The following is a 12,028-nucleotide window of genomic DNA, read 5'->3' as shown; positions in this document are numbered from 1 at the left end:
AGATATACAGCGAGCTGTATATCTTTAAAGTTTTTCACTTGGGTAAGTGTTTTTTAAAAGTTTCTGTAGCAAAGGCTTCGCTACAGAAGAAAGTTACGTTTTCGCCTCTGCGGAGGAGAAAAAAAGTTTTGAAGGAAAATAGTCTCTTACGCGGGGTGTCTCTAAGTCTTCGCAGCGAGATGCAAAACCATAAATAAACCACCGAAGCAAGTAAAACTAATTTTTTTAAAAACTCAATAAGAAAGAACTCAAGATAAACTATATTAAAACTTTACTAAAATCACTAAAAGATACTACACTTGATCTTAGCCATTAGGCCGAGAAGCGATACTTTTTGCAACGACTTTGTCCCGGCTCCCTCCCTCTCAACGAAAAAACTTGTGGACATTTGAATGATCAAGTCGATGGGTAACTTTAAGTTTCAACGATGAAAACATGGCTTTCTTGTACTGCATCAATTTCACTCTAAAACATTTGGGCTTTTTTTCAAAATTAACCCAGCTTCTTTCAAAAATAACAAGCTTCTTTCAAAAATAACCCAATTAACCAAAACATAAAAAACGTTTAAAGGCTTTTAAATTTAACGCTGGGCAGCAGATGTGATCAAAGGCCAAGTTGAACAACTGAAAATCAACTCTGTATATGAGCGTCCGACAGATTTCTCTGTCAAAAAGCATTTTGAGAACCTCTGTATTTAAATGTTCTTTTCAACTGTTGTAATGACAGTACTTTAATTCATCACCAGGGTCGCCAAGAAACAGCAGAGTTTAGGAGGACTTGCTTGTCATTAGCCTCGATCCTTTCCCAAGTAGTAATTCCTCACAAAGTCTAAAAAAACAAGCTTGAAAGTTTAAAAATTGGGATGGTGCAAATTAAGTTAAGAATTTAAACTGAGTAGCAAGAAAATATTTTTCAGATACTTTAGTTATTGCAAGAAATGAACACTTTAAATGTTTACTGACAAAAAGGTAAAACAATTTTAAAAAGTGACCTAAAACATCCACTGACAAAATATCAAATGACAAATGGAAAATGAAAAAATTTATGACACTAAACCGACACAGCATTAGGTTAGCAAAGGTAAAGCATACATACCTTGCACACTGTATCTGCATTTTTCCAATCACAAACTCGCAGAGCGTGGTAAAAGTTAATGAGACCTGGAACAATAAGCAAAGTATTTTTTTTAAATATTACATTTTTTAACATATTACCTAACCTAAATTAAGCCTGCAAATGTATTTGCGTACAAATTAGAAGCTCAGGATTGATGGAGAATAAACTTAAAAATATAATTCCCAAGTCAGTTAAAAGGATGTTTACTTGTTGGCTAAAGGTCAACTTTTTCAAACTATCACTTTTAAAAAATGGTTCTGGTAAACTATCGAAGAAACATGACTTACCTTTTTCTTGAAACTTTAACTGCTTCAATATTATATGCTCTGCTAACCTAACTTAACCCTTAACCTTGCCCCAGGACAACACTCAAAATTCTCTTTCAATAACTTATTTTCAATAATCAGACTTGCTACCTGAGGCTGAGTTAACTTTAGCAGTAACTCTATAAAACATAATGTGAGAAAGCCAAACAAAAGGTTCAGTTCAAAATGTAATGAGTATGTAATTTTTTTAAAATTTTATCGCATATCTTTAATCGAATTAAAGGGATCATTCCAAAGAAGCTATAGATTGTCCAGTGAAAAGCATACCTAATTAAGCATTACTTTATTGGGGTTGTGTCAGTATAACTGTAAATGAAACAAAGCTATGAACAAACTAAAGAAATAGGTAAAAGTCTTAGAAAGATCCTATTTCTGTTTCACTCACCAATAAAATCAAGAAGAATTTCCCACTTCTTATTCATTGAGTGGGATGCTCTAAAGAGTATTGCAACTTGCATTCTGGATAATCCAGGAACTCAGAACAAACTCTGTAACTGCACTCATGAAAGTCTTTTGTGACTACTCCTTCATAAAGTTGATGCTTCTAAAAATGAAAATTTATTTTTGAAAGGATTTTTTCATCAGAAACTATTCTTAAGTATTTGAAGACTTGAAAAAGTAAAGTGGGCACAACAATAGGGGTTAAACTGCTTCAAATTTTAAAACACAAACACCAAAATAAGGTGAAAAGATTGAAAATAAAATAGCACAGTACTTTTTATTACCTTAAAGCATTCTTGAAAAATCGTTAAAAAAACTGTGTGAACTCCTCTAAACTTGTCACTTGTCTTGGTTTTGGCATCAGCTACTGTATGAGAAGATAAAACAGGATTTAATTTGTTTAGTTTCCCTTTTTTTTATTTTCTTTTTTTTTTTCGAAACAAGCTAAAAGCACCTTTTCTGCTCTTGACGCTACGCCAACACCAAAAATTTCAGTAGGACTGCGCGTAACCACTGCACCGTTGTTAAACTCAATGATATGCACTTTACCGCAAAATTAACGCACCACTTATAAATTCCGACTTATTTTGAAAAATATTACGTATTTCCCGGATTTATCAAATACAAAGTCGATAATAATGTTTATTGTGACGTCATTTGTAGGCTTTATTCCGTTTTAGTTTCCAAATTGTAGCAGCTTTTCATAAGCAGCACGTTTTGCTGTAACTAAACCTCACTTTTAAAAGAAAAGTATGTATAAAGTTAGTATGAACAGATGTGTTGCTCAATGATAACTGTCATTTGAGCAACACGTCTGTTCTGACTTCTCAACGATACATAAGCTGACATTTTAAAACCTTTTTTGGTACCTCTTGCATCGTTCATGGGAGATGGATTCCTTCTTATGTAAGATAATGCTAGACCACATACGGCGCATGTTGTTACTGAATACTTACAAAATGCTACTATTCAAGTTTTGGAGTGGCCGGCTTGCAGTCCAGATATGAACCCAATAGAGCATCTTTGGGGCATAATGGCACGCTGTGTTAGAAGTCAACATCCACCACCTAGACGAGTTGCGACAAAGTCTTATCCGCGTATGTGAAGATATCCTTCAAGAAACGATTACACCTCTAATTAAAAGAAATCCACGGTGCTGTCTGGCTGCAACAACATCAAGATGTGGCAACACTAGATATTGATAAGTCAAAAATGTTACATTTTAAGCTGTATTAGTGTGCATAACAACAATAATCATCTTAGTTTATTTTGTTACTTACCTTAATTTTATTACTTACCATATTTCTAGTTTTAGTTTGTTTTTCTTTCTTTTCTTTTCTTTTCTCACCATCCTCAAAGTCGCTTTTATTATTATCATCGAAATAACTGTGTTCATGTGTTCTATTCTTAACACGTTTGTCAAAATATATGACCACAATTAAAATAAATCGAAATGTATGTGGTGCGTTAATTTTGCGGTTAAGTGTATATTAACTAGATATTTAACTCGCGCTTTCGCAGTGAAGCATATTTTTTTGCCAAGCAAGTTTTTTTTTGCCAGCCAGAATCATAAAAACATCGATTAAAACAAACGAATTATTGTCAGTTTAAATAAAGAGGCTACCGGCTTTAAAAACTTAAAAAACTTGCTTCACAATTTCTTACGAAATTTATTTGAAGTTTTACATCTAGTTAGTATAAATATCATTGGTTTAGCTAAGAGCATAGTAACGGTTTCTGCTTACTCGCGCAGCCTAGTAAGATGGGTGCACCGCGGACGCTCAGTTGCGAATTCTTTCTTTTTTTTTTTTATCATTCCCCTTCCCGAAACCCCGAAATGAACGAAATGCGATTGGCAAGTATTTGATGCATACCTTAATACACAGTGACTAAATTGTAGTATGTGTTTTTTCCGTGCCGAAACTCTGGTCGGAAGACAGTGCATCTTTTTAGATATTTTAGAGCTTGTGGGTTATCACTAGTACCCAAGCCTTTTTATGAGTCATTAAAAAAAAATTTACAAACAAAACTGTATTCTTCTTCTTCTTTTTTTTTCCGATTGTGATCAGATTATGATTTGTACTGACGATATTACACTGTGTCTACTTCCTCGGTCTTATTTTCTTACAAACATTAACAACATTTGTAGTTTCGTAACTATCCCATTGACCCTTTCATGCACCAATTATTTTTCCATAACTAACATAATCCATAAAAAATCATCTACAAAATGACAGCGGTACTATTAACTGTTTTAATTAGACTTTTTCTACACCTTGATACATTTTGATAGCTTTACAGAACGTCAGTTTTCTTTACCCGTTGATGTAACAATTTTGCTGACAACATTTGAATACTTTGAACACTTTGCCAACGCATTAAATATTCTTGCAGTCGTACTATCTTGCGTGTTTGTGATCCCCACCACTATTGAGTTTGCGTGGCAGCATAGGTATAGCGACAATCGACTAATGGATTTTTAGAAGCCAGCGTTGCTCATACACTTTCAAAAGTAGAACTGCTCTCACTAAGATTAGTCGCGCTGGTGCTATTTCATGCGCTCCAGTTAAAAAGGAGCGCCAAGCTACCGGTTGCTAAAAAACCCGCGGTAAAGAAAGCTGAAACAGCACCTAAGAAGAAAGTCGCTGCAAAGAGTGCCACCGCAAAAGTGGACAAGAAATAACCTGTACTGCTCAATCCTTCATCAAACGGCTATTTTCATAGGTACACATTTCTTTAAAACGTTGCGCGGCATTTAGGACTTTGTCAGGTAGTAACAATTACACTAATTGAGTTTGAAAGTCACAGTAACCTCACCGGTAACTGCTCCGTGCTTTTTAGGTCGATGTATATTCTAGAAAAGGGGAGTTTGAGAGCAATTTTGAAGAAGAAAAAAAAAGGTTTTAAGTTGTTCATAGCCTAGGACGGATGCAGCAGTTTAAGTGTTTTATTTTAGCAGCTAGTTTAGCTATTCTGCACTTGGCATTGTTTGCACAATTAAATATAGCGATTGCAACAGATATTTTCATTTGAACCTATTTCGTTAATGCGTCTAATGTTTTTAAAAGATGCGTGGCTATAAAAATAGCCGTTTGAGCGGATTTTGATCTACTTACTGCTGGTGTACTTGGTAACAGCCTTGGTGCCTTCGCTCACTGCGTGTTTAGCAAGTTCACCGGGAAGTAAAAGGCGCACGGCGGTTTGAATTTCACGCGAAGAGATCGTAGATTTCTTATTTTGAAGGGCGAGCCGCGAAGCTTCAGAAGCAATTCTTTCGAAAATGTCGTTCACGAAAGAATTCATGATGCTCATTGCTTTAGAAGAAACACCGACATCAGGGTGAACTTGCTTCAGGACGTTGTAAATGTAAATGGCATAAGACTCTCGTCTCTTTCTCTTGCGCTTCTTGTCACCAGTTCCAGCGATTTTACCACCTTTCTTACCGGCGCGCTTCTCGCCTTTTTTCGCCACCTTTGGCGCTTGTTTTCCTCCGGTTTTTTGTGCGTCTGACATTTCGACGGGCCTAACAGTAAAAATTCTTTTCGTTTGTTTTCATTGCATTGCAACTGGATTTAATTTAAGATAAAGTTGTAGCCTCCAACTTGAAAACTCTTGCGTCATATGCACTTCTATTGGTTCTTAAAAGATTAAGTTGTTTGAGCATCGTTTATTTCTTTTTTACTATTGGTTAAAAAAAGGTTGACTTTGAGACCACTCTATTTTGATAAGAATAGCAAACTTTTTGCTGTTTAAAATAAAAAAAAGGCGCACGAGATCTCTGGTCCGTCTGTCTGTCTCTGCTTGTGTTAGAAAATAAAATGTCAGGACGTGGAAAAGGAGGAAAAGCTAAGGCCAAGGCAAAAACTCGATCTTTTAGAGCGGGTCTTCAGTTTCCTGTTGGTCGCGTTCACCGATTTTTGCGCAAAGGGCATTACGCCAATCGCATCGGTTCAGGCGCACCGGTCTACTTAGCTGCAGTTTTGGAATACCTCTCCGCCGAAATCTTAGAGTTAGCTGGTAATGCTGCACGCGATAACAAAAAAGCCAGGATCATTCCTCGTCACTTACAGCTAGCTGTTCGCAACGACGAAGAGTTAAACAAGTTGTTGTCAGGTGTTACAATTGCGAGCGGCGGTGTGTTGCCAAACATTCAAGCTGTGTTGCTTCCCAAAAAGAACGAGAAGGTTCCAAAGCCAGCAGCCCAGTAAACGGCGGTATAAACAACACAAAAGGCTATTTTCATAGCCACACATCCGTTAAAAATTATTGTTAAGGCGTTAGAAACTTTAAATTTTAAATTAAAGCCGTACACTATTGCCTACGACCATACCACGGTGAATACACCCGTTCTCGTCCGATCACGGAAGTTAAGCATCGTCGGGCCAGGGTAGTACTTGGATGGGTGACCGCCTGGGAACTCCTGGTGCCGTAGGCTTTTGCAACCGTTTACGAAAAAAAAAAAAAAAAGTCGCCAAAGGGGACTCCCTTTTCTTTACAAAATCTGCTTTTTCAGTTGACTCTAAGATACACAGAACTCATCCCCTGCAAAAGAATATGCATAAACACGGCCCTGCCTGGGTGGTGTCGATTGAAAGGGGAGCGACTGGTCGAAAGGTGTGTGAGGGCGCTTCTTCCGTCTCCGCATCTCTGAGGGAAAGAAAATGGCGCTCTTTTTCCTCGCACAAAAGCCAGAAAGCTAGTTTTGATGCTGAACAACAAGGGCAACGGTTAAAGGGACTATAGCCACCATAGTCAACGAGGGCCCAGGGGAAGTTTTCTTAAGGGGCCCTCGTTGTGATCAATTACATACCCAGGACCAATAGAAGTGTGCTCTAGTCATTAAAAATTAAAAACGAAAGTTAATGAAATCTTTTAAAAGTCAAAACTATTTAAATCTTTTAAAAAAATGATTTTTAAAATATCGTTTGTAGATACACGGGGATACCCGGGAATCTTCCCCGTCCTCTCGGCGGCCATGAAAGAAACCCTCGCAAGTCTAAAGTTGCACGATGTCAATGTTCCCTAGTTTTGTCGAAATGACGAAAAGACTGCAAAACTAGCTTTGAAGAGCAAAAATTTGTAAGATTCGTCAATCGTCGTTACGTATCTCTGGCAACGTTGCGTATTGACGTGTCAACTTGCCAAAATGTTTCGGTCGTTGTCGTTTCTTTCTAAGATCAACACGTAGGAATCAGAGCTGTTTTCATGAAAATAATGAACGGTAGTAAAAGAATGCATTTCACCGCACCAGAATCCAATATGCGATATGCATAAATGGTTGACAATTGTTGTTACTGTTGCTGCTGCTGTTGTTGTTACTATTGTTACTGTTAGATCGTTATTGCTAATGCTTATTTTTTTGTGGTCGTTGCTATTGTCAGTATTACTATTATCGTTAGTTTATCGATGCTATCGTTAATTTTTGTTATTGTCGTTATTGTTATCTTCATCGTTGTCATTATTTTCGTTGTCACTATTGATATCGATTTTCTTATTGCTACTGTTTGTTATTTTAACTATTATTATCGTCATTGTTTTTTATTACAGCGACTCGTTTTCACTGTTGTGACTGTCACATTTTGTTCCGCCGTCGAGTGATTTCCGGGATTGTAACCGGTCGATCACGCTTGCTGGTTGTCACGTTGAAACGATTCTCGTCGCTCCTATGCTTATTTGGTTGCCTCTTTGCGATTCTTAGATTTTTATTGATTTTGTACAAAAAAAAAAAAAAACAAAAAAAAAAAAAACAACAACTTTTGAAATAAATAAAATTTATTTGCACTTATAGCAGACTTTGTATGCGCCTCTCAAAATATGCAGTAGACTCTTAGGGGTGAGAGGAGAGGTTTTTTTTTTAAGTCGTTAGAGGAGGGGGCGAGCGCGAACGCAGGCCCCCACTACCAGAAATTGTACGGTCGAGTTACCGACGTTAGCGGTAATCGCAGGGGTCAGCCCAGGCGAAGTGCAATGCAAGAGCCTCACCCTGGAAGAAGCCCCATGTTGATCAGGTTTACTTCCCCGTCAGGTAAGTATGCTTTTCCCGTTGTGTGGGCAGCCTCGGACGTGCCCCAATCTTCTCAATTGTGGGTTTTCGATTGCACACCGCATCGTCCCGTTTGTTTGCTTTTTTTTTTTCCTTCTCTATAGTATGGGCCGCGCTCAGCAGTAGTGCAACGCCGAGGCAACCCGCGGTCAGGGCGAGGTAAACCTACGATCCCTTGACCAAATGCCAAAAATCAGATTAATATATGAGCCGGACTATGCCGGCGTACCAGATATTAAACTGATAAGAACAGATACTACACTTGATCTTTTTTTTTTTTTTTTATTTCCTTTTACGTCACATCAGCCATGGGCAGCTGTGGACGGTATAATTTACATATTTACAATTTCGTGATAAATTTATTTACAATCGTATATATTTTTTATTTGATTTTTTGCTATATAATATTTTTTTTTTTTTTTTTTTTTTTTTTTTTTTTTTTTTTTTTTTACTTAGTCAAGTTTTTTTTTTTTTTTTTTTTTTTTTTTTTTTTTTTTTTTTTTTTTTTTTTTATTTACATTATTTACATTTTATATATTACGGATATTATTTGTCGAGGGTTATGTTGTTTTGTGTTGTTGTGTTTTTGTAATGTTTTTTGATGTTTTCGTCGCAAATTTTAATAGCGGTTTTGTAAGTGTTTTGATTTTTGTTTTCTGTCTTTATTTCTGTTCTCAGTCTCTTTATTAGTAGCGTGTGAAAGTGCAGTGGAGCGTTTAGTTTTTTGTTTTCGAAAATCAGTGCGTTTCGTGTGTGTTGTATTGTTTCGTAAAAGGTGTCTATGCATGTGTCGCCTATACTTCTGTCTTGTGCGGTTGCAATACCCATAAGAAAAAATTTTAGGGTATTGCTGTATTTGTCGTTTGGGTATATGGTGTTCAGTATGTTTATGATTTGTATGCATATTTTCTGTGTGTCTGGGCAGTAGTAGAACCAGTGTTGCAATGTTTCCGTTTCGTTTTTGTCGCATCGTTTGCATGTTTTGTCTATGTTTTTGTTCCATTTGTGCATAGTGTTGAGTGATGGGAGTTTTCTGTGTATGTATTTGTATTGTATTTCGTTGGCTTTGTTATATAGGTTTCTGTCTTGTAGTTTTTGAAATTTTCTGTCCCAGTCTCGTTTTGTTATGGGCGTTTGTCCGGGTGGGAGTTTTCTGTTCCATTTTATATGTCTGTCGGGGGGTGTCATTTTTGATGTCAGTATTCTGTGGTATATTTGTTTGTTCGTTATCTGTGTCAGTTTTCTGTTTTTGTTTTCTATGTGGATGGATGGGATGTATTTGCGATATGTGTAATTTGGTGTTTCTGTGTTCAGTTTGTGCATCCATGTGGTCGGTATCCGTTTTGTTATTTCTGTTAGTGTTTTGTGTGGTATTTCTAGTTTGTCTGCTGTGAGTAGTCCTGGTGTCGATAAGTTACACAAGTCTGCTATTATTTGTATGTCTTGCGTTTTTGTGTGTTTTGTGGGTCTCGGTAGGGGGGGGAACGGGTTTTCTGTAGTGGGTTTTGTTGGCAGTAGGGGGTTATAGTATAGCGGTTGGTTCAGTATGGCTTCGAGTGTGTCGTCTTGTACTTTTATGTCTTTGGTAAATGTCTCCCAGTTGTGTATTAAGTCTCTGTATGTTTTGGGTATAGGGGGTTTTTCGTTGGGTGTGGTGGCTGTGTATAGCGTGTATTTGTTTTGTCTTGCGTTCCGGTATCTGTTTAAAAAGTGTATTGCTGTGTCTGTCCATGGCATGTGTGTATTGTGTGTGAGTATTTTGATCGTCCATTTTGTTTGTAGTGTCTGTGCTTTTGTGTTTATGTCTATTAGGTTTTGTCCTCCGTTGCGTATTGTCTGATGTAGCTGTGTTTTGTTGATTCTTGTTTTCGCGTTGTTCCATATAAAGTCGTATATCGGTGTCATGGTCTTGTCAATCTGTTTTTTGTTTGGTGTCGGTAGTATTTGTAGAGTGTGCCATAGTTTGCTGAGTATTAAGGTGTTCACCACTGTGATTTTTCCCTTAATACTCAGATTTTGTCTCTTCCAGTCTTGTATTTGTTTTTTGAATTTGTGTGTACATCTGTTCCAGTTTTCTGTTATGTCGTCTGTTCCGTCATTGGGGAAAGTCAGGCCTAGTGTGCGTATTTTGTTTTCTGTCCAGTCGAAGCCAAGCGGTCCGGTTTTTTTGTCTTTGTTTTGTCCTATCCACAGTCCTTGGCATTTGTCTCTGTTGAGTTTCTGTCCGGTAGCGGTTTCGAATCTGTGTAGGGTTTTGTCTAGGTTCTGTAAGGATTTCAGTTTCGTGATGTAGAAGAGTGTGTCGTCCGCGTATGCTGTTACCTTTGTTTCGTTGTAGTTTGTCTTTATGCCTTTTATGTGTTTGTTTTGTGTTATGTTTTGTATTAGTATGTCTGCCTGTAGTATGTAAAGTGTCATGGATAGAGGGCATCCTTGTCTTACCCCTCTTGTCGGGTAAAACGGTCGTGAGATGTGTCCGTTTGTTTTTATTTTTGTGGATATGTTTGTGTATAGCGTTTTTATGTTTCGTATAGTCTTGGGTCCGTAGTTGTATTTCGTCAGTGTTTTGAAAAGGTACGTCCAGTCTACTCTGTCGAATGCTTTTATTTGGTCGATGGATATGATTGCTGTGTTTCTCATGTCTTCGATGTTTGCTATTTTTATAATGTCTCTGGTGTACAGTAGGTTCATGTGTATTTGTCTGTGTGGGATGCATGCAGTCTGGTATTGGCTGATGATGTGTGGTAATGTATTTTTTATTCTGTTCGTCATTGTCTTTGTGATGAGTTTGTAGTCTATGTTCAGTAGGGAGATAGGTCGCCAGTTTGTTATGTCTGTTCTGTCTCCTTTTTTGTATATGCATGTGATTAGAGCGTCTCTTTGTGATTGTGTTAAGTAAGATCGGTCCAGTACTGCGTTTGTCATTTTTGTAAAGTGTTTTGTCAACAGCGGCCAGAATTTTTTATAGAACTCCGCTGTCAGTCCGTCTGTGCCTGGTGTCTTTTCGTTTTTCATGTTTTGTAGTGCTGTTGTGATTTCTTGTTCTGTATAGTCTTCGTCGCATAATTTTCTTTGTGTTTCTGTTAGTCGGGGGGTCTTCGTTTCGGTTAGTATTTCTGTCTGTGTCTGTATGTTCAGGTCTTCTTTGGTGTATAGTGATTCGTAAAAGTCCGTCATAACGTTTAGTATCTGTTCGGGGTCTTGCTGTAATTGTCCTTGTTTGTCTCTCAGTTCCGTTATTTCGTGGTGTGCCTGTCTTTGTTTTTCTAAATTGCAAAAGTAGTTCGTCGGGCGTTCTCCGTCTATGTTCCGTATCTGTTTTGTTCGTATTCGTGCGGCTTCTTCTTTTCGTCTCTGTATATGTTCGAGTTTGTGTCTAATGTTCGTGCTCATGGTGTTGTCTAGATGTTTCCGTTCCTCCTTTCTCAGTGTGTTTCTCAGTTTTCTCGTTAGTCTCAGTTCTTGTGTTTTGTTCTGTTTGTGTCGTTTGTGTGCGTATTTCAGTGTTGTTTCTTTTATCTGTTTTTTTGTATTTTCCCACCATTCTGGTATTTGTCTAAAGTCTGGGTGTTTTTCTGTTTGAATGGTTATTTGTTTTGTCATGAGGTCTATGTATGTCTTGTCATTTAGTAGGGTGTTGTTCAGTATCCAGTATCCCCTTCCTCTCGGTTGGGGCTGTACGTTTATGGTGATTGTCGGTGCGTTATAATGGTCTGAAAGTGTGGTGGGTTGGTGTTCTGCATTTGTGATGTATTGTCTTAGAGTCTTGCTTGTGTAAATTCTGTCTATTCTTGTTCTCGTCTTTGTCTGGCTGTGATAGTGTGTGTATTGTTGTTCGTTTGGGTGGAGTGTGCGGTAAATGTCTTCTACGTCTAAAGTGTAAATAAGGTCTTGTAGTGCGTGTTGTGAAATGCATCTGTATTTTTGTAGTGCTGGTGAACGTCTGTCTTTGTCTGATAGTGTTACGTTAAAGTCCCCCGCCAGTATGTAATGTCTGTCTCGAATTCTGGGCGTGCATAGTATGTTTTTTAGGTTTTCCCAGAATTCTTTTCGTTTGTATTGGTGTTGTGTGGTGTTTCCTGATGGTGCGTATACGTTTATC

General features: G+C 37.6%; 1 long non-coding RNA gene, 2 other non-coding genes and 2 pseudogenes across 3 annotated transcripts; 1 reads left to right on the top strand and 4 right to left on the bottom strand.

The window, feature by feature from the left end:
- Window positions 1–242: 242 nt before the first annotated feature.
- On the bottom strand, window positions 243–329 carry LOC149879691 (U2 spliceosomal RNA; annotated as a pseudogene).
- Window positions 330–505: 176 nt separating this feature from the next.
- On the bottom strand, window positions 506–2,415 carry LOC149879690 (uncharacterized). The gene is made up of 3 exons (XR_016446389.1): window positions 2,168–2,415; window positions 1,096–1,986; window positions 506–828 (listed from the first exon to the last, which is right to left on the bottom strand). It is a non-coding gene; the product is annotated as an uncharacterized LOC149879690 (long non-coding RNA).
- A 3,784-nt stretch (window positions 2,416–6,199) lies between these two features.
- LOC149879689 (5S ribosomal RNA) lies at window positions 6,200–6,318 on the top strand. The gene has a single exon (XR_016446564.1). It is a non-coding gene; the product is annotated as a 5S ribosomal RNA (ribosomal RNA).
- Window positions 6,319–7,752: 1,434 nt separating this feature from the next.
- Window positions 7,753–7,916, bottom strand: LOC149879688 (U1 spliceosomal RNA). The gene has a single exon (XR_016446702.1). It is a non-coding gene; the product is annotated as a U1 spliceosomal RNA (small nuclear RNA).
- Window positions 7,917–8,026: 110 nt separating this feature from the next.
- Window positions 8,027–8,255, bottom strand: LOC149879687 (U2 spliceosomal RNA; annotated as a pseudogene).
- Window positions 8,256–12,028: the final 3,773 nt, after the last annotated feature.

The sequence above is a fragment of the Hydra viridissima genome, unplaced genomic scaffold, assembly GCF_058129835.1.
Source record: "Hydra viridissima isolate aposymbiotic clone 2 unplaced genomic scaffold, HvirCarnegie_v1 scaffold_13, whole genome shotgun sequence".
NCBI lineage: Eukaryota > Metazoa > Cnidaria > Hydrozoa > Anthoathecata > Hydridae > Hydra > Hydra viridissima.
Note: the sequence above shows the minus strand (reverse complement) of the source record. Positions and strands in the feature narration are given on the sequence as shown.